This window comes from Stegostoma tigrinum, chromosome 3, assembly GCF_030684315.1.
Source record: "Stegostoma tigrinum isolate sSteTig4 chromosome 3, sSteTig4.hap1, whole genome shotgun sequence".
NCBI lineage: Eukaryota > Metazoa > Chordata > Chondrichthyes > Orectolobiformes > Stegostomatidae > Stegostoma > Stegostoma tigrinum.
This window is the reverse complement of record NC_081356.1, coordinates 103,264,800-103,284,314: the sequence shown is the minus strand read 5'-3', so window position 1 is coordinate 103,284,314 and position 19,515 is coordinate 103,264,800.

The window sequence follows — 19,515 nt, the reverse complement described above, 5'->3', positions numbered from 1 at the left end:
CTAGAATAAATTCCTCCCAGTTACTCCCCTCTGTTTTATCACCAGCACAAATATGAACATGAATGTAAATTCTTGAGAAGCCAATTTAAAAAGTGAATGGGCAAGAACATCGTTCCTTCTGGTTGGTTTAATTCATACGAACAAATTGATAGAATAAGTAAGCTCATAATTAAACTAACCATGATTTTGGAAAGTTAATCTTCAAAGCAGTTTATCATAAAGCTTTCTTTGTTGCATTCATAATAAACAATAATTGATACTATCTTTTTTATTTCAACAATATACTTTATTCATTAAAATATCTTTACAAACATAGTCAGTAAAGCAGCTCGGTGCGGCACAGTAGCCGAAGAAACAAACAAACGTGGGATTTTGACTCTATCCAGCAAACAAACCCAAGGTATTTCTTACTAATACAAGAATATATTTACATACATTTGAGGTGCCAGGAGGGTCCAATAACTGAACAGACTCCCTTTTAACTTCTGCAGAGTGACCTGAGAAGGTGGTCTTTCCCCACTGCTCTTTGGTGGCGGTTGCCTTGGGATGTCCCTTCAGCATGCGGCCCTGTATGTTGGAATGTGCCAGTCTGCAACATTCGATTGAGGTCAACACCTTGCTCTGGAAAACAAAATTTTCTGGTAGACCAAAGAGTGTCTTTCATCGAGTTGATGGTCTTGCAAGCGCAATTGATATTTGTCTTGGTATGAGTCCCGGGAAGCAGACCATAGAGAACAGAGTCCTGTGTCATGGAACAGCTCAGGATGAATCTCAGCAAAACCACTGCATCTTTCTCCAGATTTCCTTTCCAAAGGCACATTCCAGTAGGATGTGTGTGATAGTCTCTGCCCACACCCCACTGTTGCCCTCCCACTACTATTACCATCGCTTTGAGGGCATCTAGCAATGGTGCAGAGAGACTGAGTGTACAAGAAAGATCTCACAGGTAGTGCCTTTCTCACTGCCAGCCAAGCAATGTCTTGGTGCTCTTTGGTAAGTTCTGGTGATGAATCACTCCACCAAACGACTTTAACAGTCTGCTCAGGGAACAAACCAACAGGATAAACCCTCTCCTTTTCCCACAGGGTCTCAAGGATGCTGTGCACTGACCACTTTCTGATGGACTTATGGTCAAAGGTGTTTTTCTTTGCAAATTTGTCCACAAAGGACAAGCGATACAGAATAGCCCAACTACTTGGAGTAGTCTGCAGCAATGATGCCAGTGCCATCTTTTGCAATATTGGGGACAGATAGGTCCTCAGTACTTAGTGACACTTGATGTTTCCGTACTGAGGGTCTACACATTGCTGGATGCAGCCACACACAAAGGTGGTCATCAGGATGAGGACCGTGTGGGTACTTTCTTTCCCCCTTATCCAGATTGCTGTGCGTGGCGTCCCTGCAGACACAGTCCATCTTAGACCTCCAGATGAAGTGAAAGATGGCTTAACTGACTGCAATGGCACAGTTTCGAGAATGGGCCAGACCTGCACCATGTATAACAACAGAGTTCCTCACATCTGATGACCAGGTGTTTACCTGCAATGAAGAGGGAGCAGTGCTCACAAAAAGACCAGTTTCTGCCTCACCCTGATGATAGACTCCTCTGAAGTTTTTGCATAAGCCCCAGCCTCGCTGAACCATATTCTGAGCACCTTCAGGTAATAATCTGTTCTGATGGTGAAGGGGATAAAGGATTGGTCAGCCCAGTTCCCATGGAACATGGCCTCACTCATGCCTCAGTTTACTTTGGCTCCTGAGGCCAGTTTGAACTGGTTGTTGATACTTGTGGGTATGCTCACTGACAGTGGAGCCAAGCAGAAATTGGCAACATTATCCATGTACAGGGAGGCATTAACCTACACACTTCCACTGCCTGGAATAATCATCCCTTTCAGGCTCGCATCCTTCCTGATGGACTCATCAAAAGGCTCTACACCACATACAAACAAGGCAGGAGAAAGTGGGCAGCCCTGACTGACTTCAGATCTGATCAGGAAGCTAACTGATTCCTATTCATTAATTGAGAGTGCACTAATGTTGTTGGTGTAGAACAATTGGATCTCATTACAGTCTCCCTCCCAAAAGTTCATTTTAGAGTGCAATATCCTGTCAAAGGCCTTCTCCTGGTCTAGGCTAATGAGGCAGGTGTCTCCTGCACATAGGCGATCATATCCCTGAGGACCGTAAAGCTCCCAGAGATAATCTTGCCTGGTACAGCACAGATTTGGTTGGGGTGAATCACCGATCACAGTGTAGACCTGAGTTGGCAATGACTGGATTTTGTAATCCACATTTAACAGTGAAATTAGTTGTCAATTTTGAAATTTCTCCCTCCTTTTAAAGTAAAGCAAAATGTGAAGAACTGCAGAGACACTTGCTAAATAAAACTGTCAGAAGCTACTTATCCGTATATATGTCGATTATAGCCAATGTCTGAACATAATTGCTATGGTGGGAGCAAAAAGTTGTGTTAGATCTTGTAGGCATACATGTTGCCAATGCTTAGCAATAGCAGAAAGTTAGTTACAATGCCTCTATTGCTTAAAAAAATCAAATTGTTGTTTTGAATACAGTGTTTTAGTTATGAATAGCCAATACTAAAAATATCCAGGAGGCTCAGAAAACAGACCCCTGAATAAGGAAAATCTGTTCAACATCAAATTCAGTGATAAAAGTGACAGACATCTCATCACCATCCCATGGGTTGAGTGAGCAAAGGAAGTGCCACTGGGATTTTAAAGAATGGTGCATTTGAAAAACCAGCGATCATTGCCAATGATATGTAAATTGACAAGCATGGACAAATCTGTTTAGAAAATGAAATTCTACTATGCCACCTATTGAAGCCACAATTTGAGATTTAATTTTAAAAAATTGTGTAATGTTGGAAATATCTACACAGAATATACATATTGTTTAGCAGAATATTTCAGAGGTCTGCAAACAAATAGCCTGTTTCCAGCACAGTTAATTGCAAAAAAAATTCCACTGTAATATGTAGGCCAAATTCAAACTTTGATAATGTATCTTTTTCCAGAAATCATTCAGTCTACAGGGGCAGTAAAACCGAGATATGGGTCTTTGTTGAAAGTTTTGAAAGATCAGCACAGTTGTAACAAATTAAATCAATTTCACAGCACAGAAGGAGACTGTATAGACTAACTGGTCAACACATGATCCAAGGCCTCTCCCACTACTCTTCATCTAATCACATCAGAATAGTATTCTATTTCTGCTTCCCTATGTGTTTCCCTGAAATACATCAAAGTGCCTTGCCTCAAGACTACTCCTTGTTTTGCAGAGATTTCAGGAATAAACCCCTCCAACAGGTAGATAGATAACAATACTTGGGGATTCATTGTAAAACCAATCCTTACTGGGATTCCACATCAAGCAGATAATATCTGAAGCAAACAGAGTTCCCATATTTCTGATAATAAGACCATAAGACCATAAGACATAGGAGTGGAAGTAAGGCCATTCAGCCCATCAAGTCCACTCTGCCATTTAAATCATGGCTGATGGGCATTTCAACACCACTTCCCTGCACTCCCCCCCCGCCCCCCACCCTGTAGCCCTTGATTCCTTTTGAGATCAAGAATTTGTTGATCTCTGCCTTGAAGGCATCCAACGTCCTGGCCTCCACTGCACTCTGCAGCAATGAATTCCACAAGCCCACCACTCTCTGGCTGAAGAAATGTCGTCTCATTTTAGTTTTAAATTTACCCCCTCTAATTTTAAGGCTGTGCCCACAGGTCCTAGTCTCCCCGCCTAACGGAAACAACTTCCTAGCGTCCACCCCTTCTAAACCATACATTATCTTGTAAGTTTCTATTAGATCTCCTCTCAACCTTCTAAACTCTAATGAGTACAATCCCAGGATCCTTAGCCGTTCATCATACGTTAAACCTACCGTTCCAGGAATCATCCATGTGAATCTCTGCTGGACACGCTCCAGGGCTAGTATGTCCTTCCTGAGGTGTGGGGCCCAAAATTGGACACAGTATTCTAAATGGGGCCTAACTAGAGCCTTATAAAGCCTCAGAAGCACATCGCTGCTTTTATATTCCAACCCTCTTGAGATAAACGACAACATTACATTCGCTTTCTTAATTAAGGACTCTACCTGCAAGTTAACCTTTAGAGAATCCTGGACCAACACTCCCAGATCCCTTTGCACTTCTGATTTGTGAATTTTCTCACCGTTTAAAAAATAGTTCATGCCTGTATTCTTTTTTCCAAAGTGCAAAACCTCACATTTACTCACATTGAATTTCATCAGCCATTTCCTGGACCACTCTCCTAGACTGTCTAAATCTTTCTGCAGCTTCCCCACCTCCTCAGTACTGCTTGCCTGTCCACCTATCTTTGTATCATCGGCAAACTTCACCAGAATGCCCCCAGTCCCTTCATCCAGATCATTAATATACAAGGTGAACAGCTGTGGCCCCAACACTGAACCCTGCCGGACACCACTCATCACCGATTGCCATTCCGAACAAGTGCCTTTTATCCCAACTCTCTGCCTTCTGACAGACAGCCAATCCTCAATACAAGCCAAAACTCACCTCGAACACCATGGGCACTCACCTTGCTCAGCAGCCTCCCGTGAGGCACCGTATCAAAGGCCTTTTGGAAGTCTAGATAGATAACATCTACTGGGTTTCTCTGGTCTAACATATTTGTTATCTCTTCAAAGAATTCTAACAGGTTTGTCAGGCATGACCTCCCCTTACTAAAACCATGCTGACTTGTTTTAATCTGACCCTGCGCTTCCAGGAATTTAGAAATCTCATCCTTGACAATGGATTCTAGAATTTTACCAACTACCGAGGCTAATCAGCCTATAATTTTCCATCTTTTGCCTTGATCCTTTCTTAAACAAGGGAGTTACAACAGCAATTTTCCAATCATCTGGGACTTTCCCTGACTCCAGTGACTTTTGAAAGATCACGACCAAAGCCTCCACTGTTTCCTCAGCCACCTCCCTCAGAACTCTAGGATGTAGCCCATCGGGGCCAGGAGATTTATCAATTTTTAGGTCCTTTAGCTTTTCTAGCACATTCTCTTTTGTAATGCCTACCATGCTCAACTCTGCCCCCTGGCTCTCCCTAATTGTTGGCATACTACTCATGTCTTCCACTGTGAAGACTGACACAAAGTACTTATTAGGTTCTTCAGCTGTTTCCTTATCTCCCATCACTAGCCTTCCAGCATCAATTTGGAGCGACCCAATATCTACTTTTGCCTCTCATTTGTTTCTTATGTATTGAAAGAAGCTTTTACCATCATTTCTAATATTACTAGCTAACCTACCTTCATATTTGATCTTCTCCTTCCTTATTGCTCTCTTTGTTATCCTCTGTCTGTTTTTGTAGCCTTCCCAATCTTCTGATTCCCAGTGCTCTTGGCCACTTTATGGCTGTCTCCTTTTCTTTGATATATTTCCGGACTACCTTTGTCAGCCATGGCTGTCTAATCCCACCCCAGATAATCTTTCTTTTCTTTGGGATGAACCTCTGTACTGTGTCCTCAATTACACGCAGAAACTCCTGCCATTGTTGGTCTACTGTCTTCCCCGCTAGGCTCTGCTTCCAGTCGATTTTCGTCAATTCCTCTCTCATGCCCCTGTAATTACCTTTATTTAACTGTAACACCATTACAACCGATTTTGCCTTCTCTCTTTCAAGCTGCAGACTGAACTCTACCATATTATGATCGCTGCCTCAGAAGTGTTCCCTTACTTTAAGGTCTTTTATAAAGTCTGGCTCATTACATAGCACTAAGTCCAGAATAGCCTGCTCCCTTGTGGGCTCCATCACAAGCTGTTCCAAAAAGCCATCCTGCAAACATTCCACGAATTCTCTTTCTTTGGATCCACCAGCAACATTATTCACCCAATCCACCTGCATATTGAAGTCCCCCATAATCACTGTGACCTTTGGTATTGCAATGAAAACAACAGAAATACCAATAATACCAAACATTTATTCAAAAAATCCTAGAATATGGATGCTGTGTATGATATCTTTATGTCGGGAGAAACATCGATAAACTTGAAGCACTCCGAAGATATTCTGCATGATTCTGCACAGGTCACTTAGGAAGGTACATCGGTGACACTCCTTTCATCAAAGATTTGATTGGGAATCATTGTAACAAAGGAATGAGAAAAGCAGACTGACTATAACTATAAAAAATGAAATGGACTGGTGGAAATTGACATAAGTGGGTACCTGGTGTCCTCCAGCAATGACAAAATTTGAGTTGGTCAGCCACGCCAAGTACAAAGACCATTTGTTTCCAAGAAAGCAAATCAACAATATATCTTTCTAAGGATAAACCCAAAATGCTACAAGGCACCAAAAGAAATAGCTATAGACCCATCACTTGAAATCTTCAAGATCCACCTTCAGATTATTTCAGGATGACCACCTCAGCAGATAATGCCTGAGTTAGCTAGAATCATCCATAAAAATGTTGATGGACTATAGATATTATTTTGTGATTCTGATGCAATGAAAGCAGAAGCATAAATCAGAAGCGGAAGGATATTCTCCTGAATCTCCTATTGAATTTGGTAGTGATTGTATTATGTTTATGATCTTCAGTTCAGGACTCCCCACAGATGTAAAACATTTCTCTACACATAACTTATTAATGCTTACTATTATCCTCAAGACCTCAAAAGATTACCTTCAACCTTCTCCTATGTAAAAAGAGCCCTAGTTTGTTCAATATTTCCTGATAAATGCATCATCTCAGTTGTAGTATCATCACTCTAAGTCCTTGTTGCAGTTTCTACAGTAACTCTATGCCAGTTTTATAATATGGAACTCAGAATTGTGAAGGATATTGCACTCCAAATTATGCTTCTTTGAAAACTACAATTGCTGTAAAGTGCTTTTGAATATTTTGAGGTTATGTAAGGTGTCATGAGGATGCAGGCAGTATAATGGTAGTTCATATCACAATCAAAATTGAAATGCCTGCACTATCAAACAAAAAGAAGCTCCTTGCACACATTGATTTGTACTCTCTTTTCTCATTTTGATGTAATTTCAATTTTTGAAACTGCAATTGATTAATCATAAGGCTGGAAAGTTCAATGCTCTACCATTGCTGGTGCTTTGAAGTCATCTTGCAAATGACCAAAGGCCACAGTGACTACAGAGGAATTCTTGATGACTTTTTTTTTCACTCCCCTTTGTCTGTTATGTAATTCACCTCCAATGGGCAGTGACCAACCCATCTAAAGATGTCAACTCTGGCTACAATTCACTTTTAAGTCTACCCATATTAACAAATTAAAGTGTCAGGGCAGAAGGTAGATAGTGTTTTAAACTGTTAGAAAGTTATTGGTGAGGTCCTTACTTTGGCATAACTAACTGCACTCAGGTCCTGTGCTTCTGCCAACTACCACATTTACACTATAGTGGGTTTTAAAAACTCTGTAAGTAGGAAAATTATACAACGCAGGTTCCCACTGTAATAAAGTTATGCATTCCTTAAGAACATTGAATGTGTTCATTGAGTTTTCTTAAAGGGGGGGAACCATCACATGATCGCAAAGTTTTGATTTTTCCAGATTAAAGAAGCATCCAGTGGATTTAATGGAGCAGGGTTTTTTTCTGCAGACTTCAGAATCCTGCTATCATGGTCAGATTAAAGTCAAATGCACATACTTTGTGGGGCACACTCATTTGGCTGTGAGTTTCCTGTTGATCAAATAATGGTGTCAGCTGTGTGGCCAATATGAGAAAGCCACTACAGAGAAAACAGCAGAATGTTTCCAGGTAAGTGAGAAGGAGGATACCCCAAACCTTTAATCTTTTTCAACTTTAAAGTAAAAGAAAAGCTCCCTCTGCAACCATCCTACCATTATAGAGTGGAAGATTGCTGGTAGACCTGACCTCACAAAGAGTGGGGACGGCCCTTGAGGCAGTTACTCTGATGCCTGGTGTCTCTGTGTACAAAATAAAAGGTCAATAGGATACCTGCTGTTTACAGACAGTTAACATTGCCATGTCCCTCTATTCTGGGTAAAGGACATGGAGGCCAGATGGAGTCAGAGAAAGGGCATGTCAAAAAGAGGTTCAAAAATGTCTGCTCCCATTGAGATCTAAAAATTCAGAGCATGATTTGCAAGGGATATCATGCATGCACAATTTTGGTCAAGAAAACAGCATTGTGTTAAAGCTGTCAAATATCTGAGATGAAATAAGTTTAATGCAAAAGCTCTGATTTCATCTTTGGGTGGTTGAAGTCTAATTGTAGACTGATTCAGGATAAAGAGTACAATGTCTGTGTGTCATATGATCAGCCAGAGGGGGTACTGTGAATGTAACAGTTTTACTACAGTACCATATGTGAGAATGTAGGTACAATTCAAAGCAGTTCACTTTTAGTAATCTTTCCATTATAGGATGACCTCGCTATAACCAAATGGAAACAATTTGTGCTTGGAATCTTTGAGGTGGCTGTGTTTCCCACCACTGAACCTTTCTGCTTGTAAGGAAACTAAACATATATAACTCCCATAGGATATCTCATTAGCTAAACCACACATTGTATGGGTTACATAAAACAGCTTCATTTCCTTAGCAAAGTGAACCAACCTGTTCTAGTGCCTCTCTCTGTATTTTATAAACATACGGTTTTACAAGTCCATACTGCTTTATGTTGCATTTAACATTCTGAAATTAACATTCTGCTTTCAACATTTACTAACGTTATCCATAAACAAACCAAAGAGATTTTCAATTTAGACCCTTGCTTGAAACCTAACAGTTACTTCTCCAAATGGAACAATTTTATATGAATGCTGCACAATTCTGACTCCAGCAAGAGCATTATTTTTTTTCTCATCACTTGATATGCTATCAAAAACATTAAAGTGACTATTTTACAAATGCACACCCATTGGGGGAGCATACAGGGAGCATGTGGATAGCCTCCCCATGACAGTCATCTACTGGAAAATTGTGAGGATTGCATTTGTAATTTCCCAATATATGTTCACAGTGGGCATGTGTTCATCCAGGAAAGTTATTTATAAATTCAGAGTCATAAGAAACATTGAAAAATGCTTCACTCTTAAGCTGTGATTTTCCATTCATTAATTTTAATGGATAATAAATGATGAGCTGGGTTCGTGCAACTTTGTTACCTATGTTTCTGGCATATACTGGAACTGCAGAAATTGAATTTTCTCTCTCCCTGCCAATGTAATTATCTAGTTCTTTATCATGGATATACCTCCTACCACTGTCTGGTTAATTAGTGAAATATAAGCAACATGAAAGAAGTAAACAATCAAACTAGACAAACATTTTAAAATGTCTAAGCAAATAAAATAATAGAACAATTTTGCAGTGTTTCCTGTCACTAGTGCTCTGAGACTGACAACAACGTTTAGAATAAAGATAAAATATTACGGATGCTGGGAATCTGAAACAAACAAAAAATAAGGGAGAAACTCAACAGGTCTGGCAGCACCTGTGGAGGGAGAAATAGAGTTAATGTTTCAAAGCTGGTATGACTCTTTTTCAGTGCTTTTTCATTTCTGAAGAGGAGTCAAACCAGATTGAAACCATTAACAATTTCTAGAGACTGTATATACACAGTTAAATATGGACATCCAGAAGTTGCAGTCAATGTTCCTGTGCTCCTTCATAAGGTGAATGGTTAAAGATTCCCAGTCTTCAGTCAACTATAAACCTCTGAGTTGATGGGAGTAAGAGGTGGGCAGGGAAGAACCTTTTAATACAACAGGCAGTAGCAACCTGGAACTTGTTGTATATAAGGAGGATAGAGGCAGAGACAATCAATTGTTTCGAAAGGAAATTTGGCATGCCATTGGGGGAAATGGATTTTCAGGGATATGAGGATGGCGAAAGGAAATGGTACTGACTATTTTGAACCACGGAAAGCAGCAAAGAATTGATGGACTGAATGGCTTTCTTCTTGCCTTAATTTGCTCAGTGATTCTTTAATTTCCACTCATGATTTCACTACAAAAATCCTTTCAAATTTTACATATTGTTGAAAGAGGTGTTACTGGAGTTTTAACTGAATACCAATTTAATTAAATTCTCTAAGTATCCTCAAAAATCTAATTTTATATCTCTGAAATGTTAGATTTCTCCAATGTAATAAAAAAAATCCGCTTTTTAAAATTGTTTCTAAAAGAATTGTTTGTGCTATTTAAAATTCTACCTTAATTTTATGTCACAATATTCACTTACTTTTGAGCACAGGCCATGTCTACTAGCATTACTATTCTGGAAAAGTGAAACAAGCTGTCATTTTTCTGTAAAATGTGACAAGCAGTGCATTTTACTTTCTAGCTTGCTGCCTTTGAGGGTTCTTCAATGTGATTGACTGCTGATCTTTGGTCCCCACTTAGAGTACTGTAAGCAGAACTGGGCACCTCACTTTAGGAAGGTCATTTGGCCTTGGAGTGAATATAACGCAAGTGGTGGTCGAATTGAAATTTGCAAGATATTAACAGGAAAAGACAAGGTCGATAAAGATAAGCTATTTCCACTGGTTGGGGATTCTAGATCTGAAGGTGGGAATAATCTAAAAATTAGGGCCATACATTTCAGAAGAGAAATTAGGAAGCATTGCAAAACACAAATGGTAGTAGAGGTTTGGAATTCTTTTCTACAAATGACAGTTGATGCTAGATCAGCAGTTAATTTTAAATTTGAGATAGACACATTTTTGTTAAAGGAAAGCTTTAAAGGGAAGTGGACCAAAGGGAAATGGAGTTAGACCCCAGGTCAGTCATCATCTTATTAAACGGTGGTACGTGTTCGAGGACATGAGGAGCCTACTCCTATTCCGACGTTAACATCACTCTTGCTGAACACCTGCATGTTCCTTTGGCTTAGTGTCCATTCTAAACTAAAGTCAGAAAGGGTAAAATCTGTCCCACTAAGATAAATAGGTCATTGTGGGGAATGTTCTTCGTGGCCAGCCATTACTTTGCCACTGATCTCAAAATCGAGGCCAAAAAGCCCAAAGCCTGAATGTTTTGCTTCACTGTCTTTGCAAAAAATGCTTATTTGCCAGTCTGTATCCAATAGACATTGCACTTCGATTTTTCAATTAAATCATATTGATTCATATAAAACGGAAAAATTTAAAATTTCATTTATGCAAGAGTACTGCAAGAGCTTCACATGGGAACAGAAAAAAAAATCAAAGGAGGAACTATGACTTAACTGGAATGAGAGTAATGTCTGGGGAAAATGGAAGTAATCTCAGTGTTGTGACTGACAATAAATTGAAGCCATTACAACAATGATCAGTGGCAGTGACTAAAGTAAATGAAATGTTCTGCTGTATTAGAAGGTCAATAGTGAGAGGATATAGAGAGGTAAACCTGCCACTTTATAAATCATTTGTCTGACTGCACTGTATACAGTTTTGAATCGCTGCAGTACAAAAAGGCTATTGCAACATTTGAAAGTATAAAGAAGAGGATAATGAGAATGATAGAAGTTTTGAGCTATGAGGAACAATTATGTAAATTGGTATATTCTTACTGGAAATGGTTTACAGTTGATATAATTACTGCTTTTAGGATTCCAAACAGATCAAATAATGGAGGCAATGACAGCTTGTTTCACTTTTCCAGAATAGTAATGCTAGTAGACATGGCCTGTGCTCAAAGGTAAGTGAATTTAGTGCTAACCTCTGTAAAAATTAGGTGGCACTTCTACATGCCAACTGATATGTTTACCTGTGTAAACTTGCTCCTTATTTCCTGTTTTGGCAATTAATTATAGTGGGCAGGTTTCTCAGCCTGAAAGCTCAATCACAGGGGCAAGTTCCCCACAGGATGGTATGTAGTAATGGCTGTGGCATGGTGTTCTTCGTTGCCTTGCTGTGAGGGATTAATGTAAATGGCTCTGAGGTCACATCCAGCCAACTGCTATAAAGCTGCCTCCAACACAAATGAGCCTTGGCCCCATTGTGGGACCCATCTGGTCCCAGGAAGATTCCAGTTGCATCCTCAAGCTACCCACAGAAAGGACATAACCAATCAAATCGGTTAACTTCGGCTGTCTGGCGAATAGCACTTGCTGTTTCAATCCTGCCTCCAATAAGGTCAATGAGAGATAACGGGAACTGCAGATGCTGGAGAAACCAAGATAACAAAGTGTGGGGCTGGATGAACACAGCAGGCTAAGCAGTGTCTTAGGAGCACAAAAGCTGATGTTTCGGGAAAACCTTACTTTGAAAACTGTTCGCTATCTACAAGACACATTCAGCTTTCTGATGGAATATGCTCCATTTGCCTGGACTGTTGCAGTCCTGACAAAACGCAAGAACTCATGATACCATCCGTGACAAAGTAGTCTATGTGATTTGCTGTCCATCCTCCACCTTCAACATTCACTCCCTCCACCACTGATGCACAAAACCCGCAATGTATATCATCTGCAAGATGCACTGTAGAAACATCATGACTGACTTGGAATTCTATCACTGTTCCATCACTATCATTGTGTCAACATCTCAGAACTCCCTTCCTGACAGCCCTGTGGCTGTCCCAACACTTTCACTTTCCTATCATCTTGAGGCCTTCTGGAAGCATTTTTCAATGGCTCATTTGCTACTGTAGCCAAGGTGGGATTTTGAACTAAATCACTGGATTAAATTGCATTTTTCACAGGACTCTATCCTGGTAAAATGATTGGAGATTGCCCTGCAAGAATCATTACTGGGCTAATTTCAACTTATGCCTTTGTTCGCTATAGGCATTACCGATGTCAACTTATCCCAACGAGTCTAAACGTTGACATTATGTTTGGGTCTCTTACCTTGGAAGCCATCTTAGTCAGGGATGTAGTGCTGCCAGAGAGCTTTTTAGTGCCCCTTTGCAATCTTACATCATCTTACAGGAAGTTTACCTTCATGACAGTTTAAACTTTACACTTTAAACTACTCCAGCACCTCAAAATTTGGCACGACACATTTCCCTTCCACGATCATTTTTGAGGAGAGGCAGGTAGGTGGAAAACCAACACCACGGGGGATGAGGCTTGGAAATTGTTCTAGTGCCCAAGAATCTTTTAAGCTCAGAAAATTCTGCCTGCCATGTCAGTCAGTCCACTCCACATTTTCAGCGGAAATGTGCCTGTGGTGCTAACACAATTTGCTGCAGGAATATGTGTCATCTATGCTTGAGTGCTAAACATATAGGTGTCTCTTTCACCACCTCCATATAATTTCATATTATAATAATCAGGAATTATTACTAAAACTTTTTGCTGAAATCAGATTCTCAAGCAGTCCATCAGCACAGCTATTGTTTTTAATCATCTACCAAAACATTCTTCACTCTGCAACCCAATTAACAAGATCAATCACATCAACACAAACTGAAGATAGAACCTGAAACCTTCCCAGTCAGTGTAGCACATTACTATATTAAGCTTTGAACTTACTGATAGTTTGATTGGGGAAGTTCTAAATACTAATGGATTTTATCAACATGGATGATTCAATCACTCTTAGGTCTTCTCATAAAAACTGTAAAGTAGGTAAAACAAAGTAAGTAAAGATTTTAACTCATCAAAATCCATCCATCTTTAGATAATTTATGACCACATTGGTTTAATTAAAAAGGCTAACATCTTTGGGTACTTTGGGGCTGTACCGCCTGAAAATTCTGGTATTGAATTACGCTATTGTCTGAATCCCAATTTCTTACCGCTTAATACTTCAAGTGCAATAAATTCTACAATCTCCAGCAATTAAGTAGCTTTGAGTTTCACAAATTTTAAAGAACATTTGATTGGATGGTTTACTGCAATGACACCAGTTTAAGGCATTGAAAATGCACTGGAGATACTGTGGTAACAGTTCAGCAATAAATAAACTGTAAAAGTTTTATGGCAAATGACCTTTGTCCTAAAAACAAATATTGTTTTTTCACATATTTCACTATAAAACAATGGGTAGAATTTTTCCCTTCTAGTGTGGTTTAAGCAATGGTGAAAAGGTTGGGTAAATACAGAGAATGAAAAAATCAGATTCTCATGTTGAGAAGAAATGTTGTGATTTTTTTGTCAAGCCTTACCTACATGGAAACTTCACAATATTGCCACTGAGTGACAAACTTATTTCACTGTATTTGCATTTTGTTAAAGTCTAACTCACCTTATTTATATGCCACTTCCACTTCTCTCCTTTCCTGAGAAACTACAAACCTCAGTTTCCCAATTATTAGAGCAAACTACAGCAGGTACCTGGTGGCTGCAGCTCACCAAGTGCTTGCCCTGTCCATCATGTAAATACTTACTCAAATAACATCTATGGCTCCATCACCAAACTCCTCAACTTTTAGCCCGTGCAAGTTGGCATTAGCAAACCATAAGAATCACTATATCATCATGCCTGCTCTTAAGTTTTGTCATACACCATTTCACTTTGGAGCTCAGGGACACCAATGACTTGTGCCAGAACACTTTGCCTGTAGGGATTACATGCAGAGGCTTCATCTTGTCTTTTTTGGCTTGCTTTCTCAGCACTTGCTCACTTTGTGTTTACTAGGAGATTATCACCTCTGTCAACTTCACATTGCTTTCTTAGCTCACATTGAATTCAGTGCTGACTTGTAGATCAAAAAAAGAACTGCAGACGCTGTAAATCAGGAACAAAAACAAAGTTGCTGAAAAAGCTCAGCAGGTGTGGCAGCATCTGTGAAGGAAAAAACAGAGTTGACATTTCAGGTCTGGTGACCTTTCCTCAGAACTGAGCTTTTCCAGCAACTTTGTGCTTTTGTTCCTGACTTGTAGACTGACAGGCCATGTTCTTAAAGTCTTTTGTGCATCACATTGTATTTTTGGCATGCAGGCAATTTATTGTTCAGTTACAAACCATTTCTCTCTGTGGTTTGCATTGTTTTATAGCACAGTGGCTTCCTGACAGAATTCTACTCCTATAATATAGCCTGAAAACAATGGTTGCACAGAATATGTTCCGATAGAGCGACATATGTCAGAAATCCTTGTTGACAAATAACAATGACCTTGGTGGGATGACTCCAGACCTTTTACTGACATAATATTCAACGTGATGCATTGGAGGGCTCAGGAGTACCTTCAGCAAAATTGCATCATCCTTGTGACATTCACCCATAGAGTATCTGCTCACACATCTCACATGGGGATTAGTATGGCTGGAGGCATTGTGGCGTTGGTGTAAGTAACAAGAAGAGATTGCAGAGGATAATGATTATTACTTAGTCAGCAAAATAAAGGAAAACAAAGGAAATTGATGAGACCATATCTCATATCCCCCTGTCTTGGTGAGAGGCATGTGCAGGAACAGAGTTAGAGTGAACAAAGGCTTTATGAATGTGTGGGAGCAATGAGAAGGTCCTTGCAGAGCACAGAATGACATTGACCTTCATCCTGCACAGTTTCACTTTGGACTGCTTAATAAGATGAGAACCCAAGATACTGAGGTTGTACATTGACATTGATAGAGGATTAGCTAACTAATCGACTAACTAAGACAGAGAGTTGGGATAAGGGGGGGATGTGTTTTCAGGCTGGCAACTTGTAACTAGTGGTGATGCAGAGATCAGTACTGGGGCCGTAATTCTTTACAGAAAGATCATTGATTTGATGAGGAAAGTGAATGTTTTATCGCCAAGTTTGTGGATGACATGCAAATAGGTGAGGGATATAGACAAATTGTGAATGGGCATAAACTTGGCAGATGGAATATAAGGTGTGGAAATGTGATTTTGGCATTTTGGCAGGCAACAGAAAAGGTGAATATTATTTAAATGGAGAAAGACAGCAGAAAGCTACCGAAGAGAGGAATTTGGGAGTCCCACTCCAGGAATCACATCCAAGCTCAGCAGGTAATAGGGCAGGCGGAAGGAATGTTAGCCTTTTTTTCGAAGGGAAATTGATATAGGTTTTGCTAAAGACTTCGTACAAGGCGCTTGTCAGACTGCAACTGGAATACTGTGAACAATGTCAGGCCCCTCACCTAAGGAAAGATATACTGACATTGGAGGTAGCCCAGAGAAGGTTCACCAGACTGCTACAGAGAATGAAAGACTGTCTTCTGAGAAATGGTTGGGTATATTGGCCCTGTACTCATTGGAATATGAAAGAATGAGATAAGACATCATCTAAACCTAAAGGATTCTTACAGGGTTTGACAAGGCAGATGAGGAAAAGTCGATTCCATATGTGAGAGAGTCTGGGGCCAGGAGGCTCAATCTAAGAATAAGGGGTTGCACATTTAAGGCAGAAATGAAAAAGGAATTCTTTTCTCAATTACTCGCTGATTCTGTAGAATCCCTTATGATACAGGGCTGCTGAGACTGTGTCATTAAATATATTTATGCTGACATGAACAGATTTTTAATCATTTGGGGAATCCACAGCTTTGAGAAAAAGGCAGGAAAATTAAGTTGCTGATTATTGGACCAGCCATGATCTCACTGAATGATGGAATTGAATGGGCTGCTTCTGCTCATCTGTCTAATGGTCTTCTGACACACAGCACTGACCTGGCTGCAGTTTGCGTCCAATATGGTTTAATCTGATGTTGTGACCTCCTGTGGCAATCTGCGGGACAAATCATGGTCATCCTCTGCATCATCCTATAAATCAGCAGTTCCAGATGTCTTGTCTGCGAAGTGGGTAGCTGGTCATCTGCTGACTGTAGAGACTTGAACACATTAGTGCATGTGCTTGGTCCTAGCTCGCAGCATCTGAATTGCAATGCAGCTGGGCTTCAAACACAGCACCTGTATTGTGAATGCCAACAGTTTCCAGCAAGGGTGAGCACTTCTGTCTCGCTAGATGTTTAATTACATGAGAAAGGTGCACACAAACTCTTGTTGCATAACTAATGATGTGAAGAATGCAAGATTGCTTGGCAAAAGTCATTCTGAGCCATGGTGCCATGAATCTCATCCAACTAAACACTTAAGCTGAAAATGAAAAAAGTTCACGAATAGTGTTCATCTGTAAAGTTATTATTTTTGTGAGTAGATTTACTTGCCACAGCAAAACACTACACATGTATGTTGCCCAGAGATTTCTTCCTCTCCTTTTCAATAGCTGTAAAGAGTCACATGGAAAATTGATTTGAAATATTTCAGTCTAACTGTGATTGCCTAAGTCCATCACTGTGATTAGAAATGACTTAGTGGATTCGTGCAAGAATAATGGTCTTTTCTTTCTGATGACTGTAAAGATCACAAATAAAATTAATTTTAGTTATCTCAATCCAGTGCAGAATGAGAAAGGTCCATCTCAGGAAATATTATACTTAAAAGACACAGGCATAACCAGTGCAGGAAATGAAAATTTTATTAGATAGCATTTGTGCAGTAAAAAGTTACTTTTTAAAGTGTCAGATACACTGGCATTGCAACATATTAGAGTTCTGATTGCTTGATTCAAGCCACAGTATGCTTAGCTATGGTTGTGTTATTGTATTGAAAGTGGAAAATGTTGCATTCTTTGGCACATATAGAATTTTTTCAGTGAAAAATTCCAGGTATATCAAAGAATGTCACATTTTTTTAAGTGAAAAACTTTCGGGCAATTATTTTAAAATTGAACTTTACTGATAAAAGTCACATTTTTGAAGCTCTCCACAGCCTTCGTGTCACTGACTATACCCAGCTAGCTCATGCTTTCATTATTCTAAACACAACGCTGAACATTATGATGTGATGTCGTGATTGGATAGCTTTTGCAAAATAATCACAAGGATGCAAAATATTATGCTGACAGCAAATTTAAGATTTCCAGTCCAGCTGTCAGTAAGGTGCTCTTCTAAATAGAGGATATACACGTTAATACACAGGGTCCTGTTCTTTGCAGGCAACATGAAGATGTACACACTGCACCTGTTTTAATTGAACAATATGAGTGATAGCCATTCTCTGGTTCATTCCTCAGAACAATCCTTGATCATTCCAAGGCAATCTGTCTGTTCAAATTTAAACAAAGCCTGGCAGTAGACTATTAGTCATCGCTTAACTGATGAGTTCTCCTTTGTAATGCCTCTACCAGTTAGACCCCACTTGTCAGTCAATCATCACCTTTTCCTTATGACATAAAAATGTTATTCCCCTTGACATTGGTATTCTTTTGAATGGTTCTGATGAGTTCCAGACAAAAAAAAACTTTGGCACAATGTGCCCCTTTTCAATAGTGCGTAAGTTCTGCGCTTCAAAATAATTATTTTCAAATTTACGGAGTTAGTTGCTACACATGGAAAATCTAACTTCAGACATAGCAGATAAGGGAACTATGAGAAGGGGTGGTCAATTAAGGACTAAGGGTGTGTACTTAAATTCATTCAGTATACAAAACAAAGCAAACAAGCTTGTAACTCAGATTGAAATTGGTGGGTATGATGTTTCGGACATCACAGAGAGATGACTACAGGGGATTAGAGGTGGGAACTAAATATCCAAGGACATGCATTCTAACAAAAGGGCAAGCAGATTTTCCAAAACAGCAGGATTGCCTTGTAAGAAATGAAATTATAGTATTCACGAGAAATGATATAGGGTCAGAATACATAGAATAAAAGGTCAGAGAGAGGCAATAGTGGACATTGGACCACTGGAAAATAAGGCTTGAGAAGTAATAATGGGGAAAAAAACAAATAAATTGCTGAGGAACTGAATGGGTACTTTGCATCAGTTTTCACAGTGGAATAAACCAGCAGCATACCGGAACTTCAAGACAGTCGGGGCAGAAGTGGGTGCAGTAGCCATCACCAAGGAGGAGGTGCTGGGCAAGTGAAAGGTTTGTAGGTGGATAAATCACCCAGACTGGATGGAATACAATCAAGGGATCTGAAACGGATAGTTGAGGTGATTGTGAATTCTTTGAGGAGGTAATGAACAAGTTAGACAAAGGAGAGTCAGTGTATATGATCTATTTGGATTTCCAAAAAGCCTTCATCAAAGTGCAATACGGGAGGCTGCTATGTAAGATAAGAACTCATAGAATATAGATATAGAATCCCTACAGTGTGGAAACAGGCCCTTTGGCCTAACAAGTCCCCACTGAACCTCAGAGCATCCCACCTAGGCGCATCCCCCTATAACCCACATAATCTACACCGTCCTGAACTCTATGGGCAATTTGGCATGGCCAATCCACCTACCCTGCACATGGTGTTAGAGGCCAGGTACTGGCGTGGACAGAGGATTGGCTGATGGGCAGAAGGCAGAGAGTAGGGATAAAAGGATCTTTTACAGGATGGCAGAAGAAGCTTAGTGGATTTCCTGAGGGGTCTGTGTTTGGATCACAACTATTCATGTTATACATTAACGAACTGGACAAAGGAACTGAGAGCATTATTGCTAAGTTTTCAGATGACACAAAGATAGGTGGAACGACAGGTAGTGTTGTGGAGGTGGGGAGGCTGCAGCTGGACTAAATCAGACTAGGACAATGGACAAAGAAATGGCAGATAGAATACAATGTAGAAAAGTGG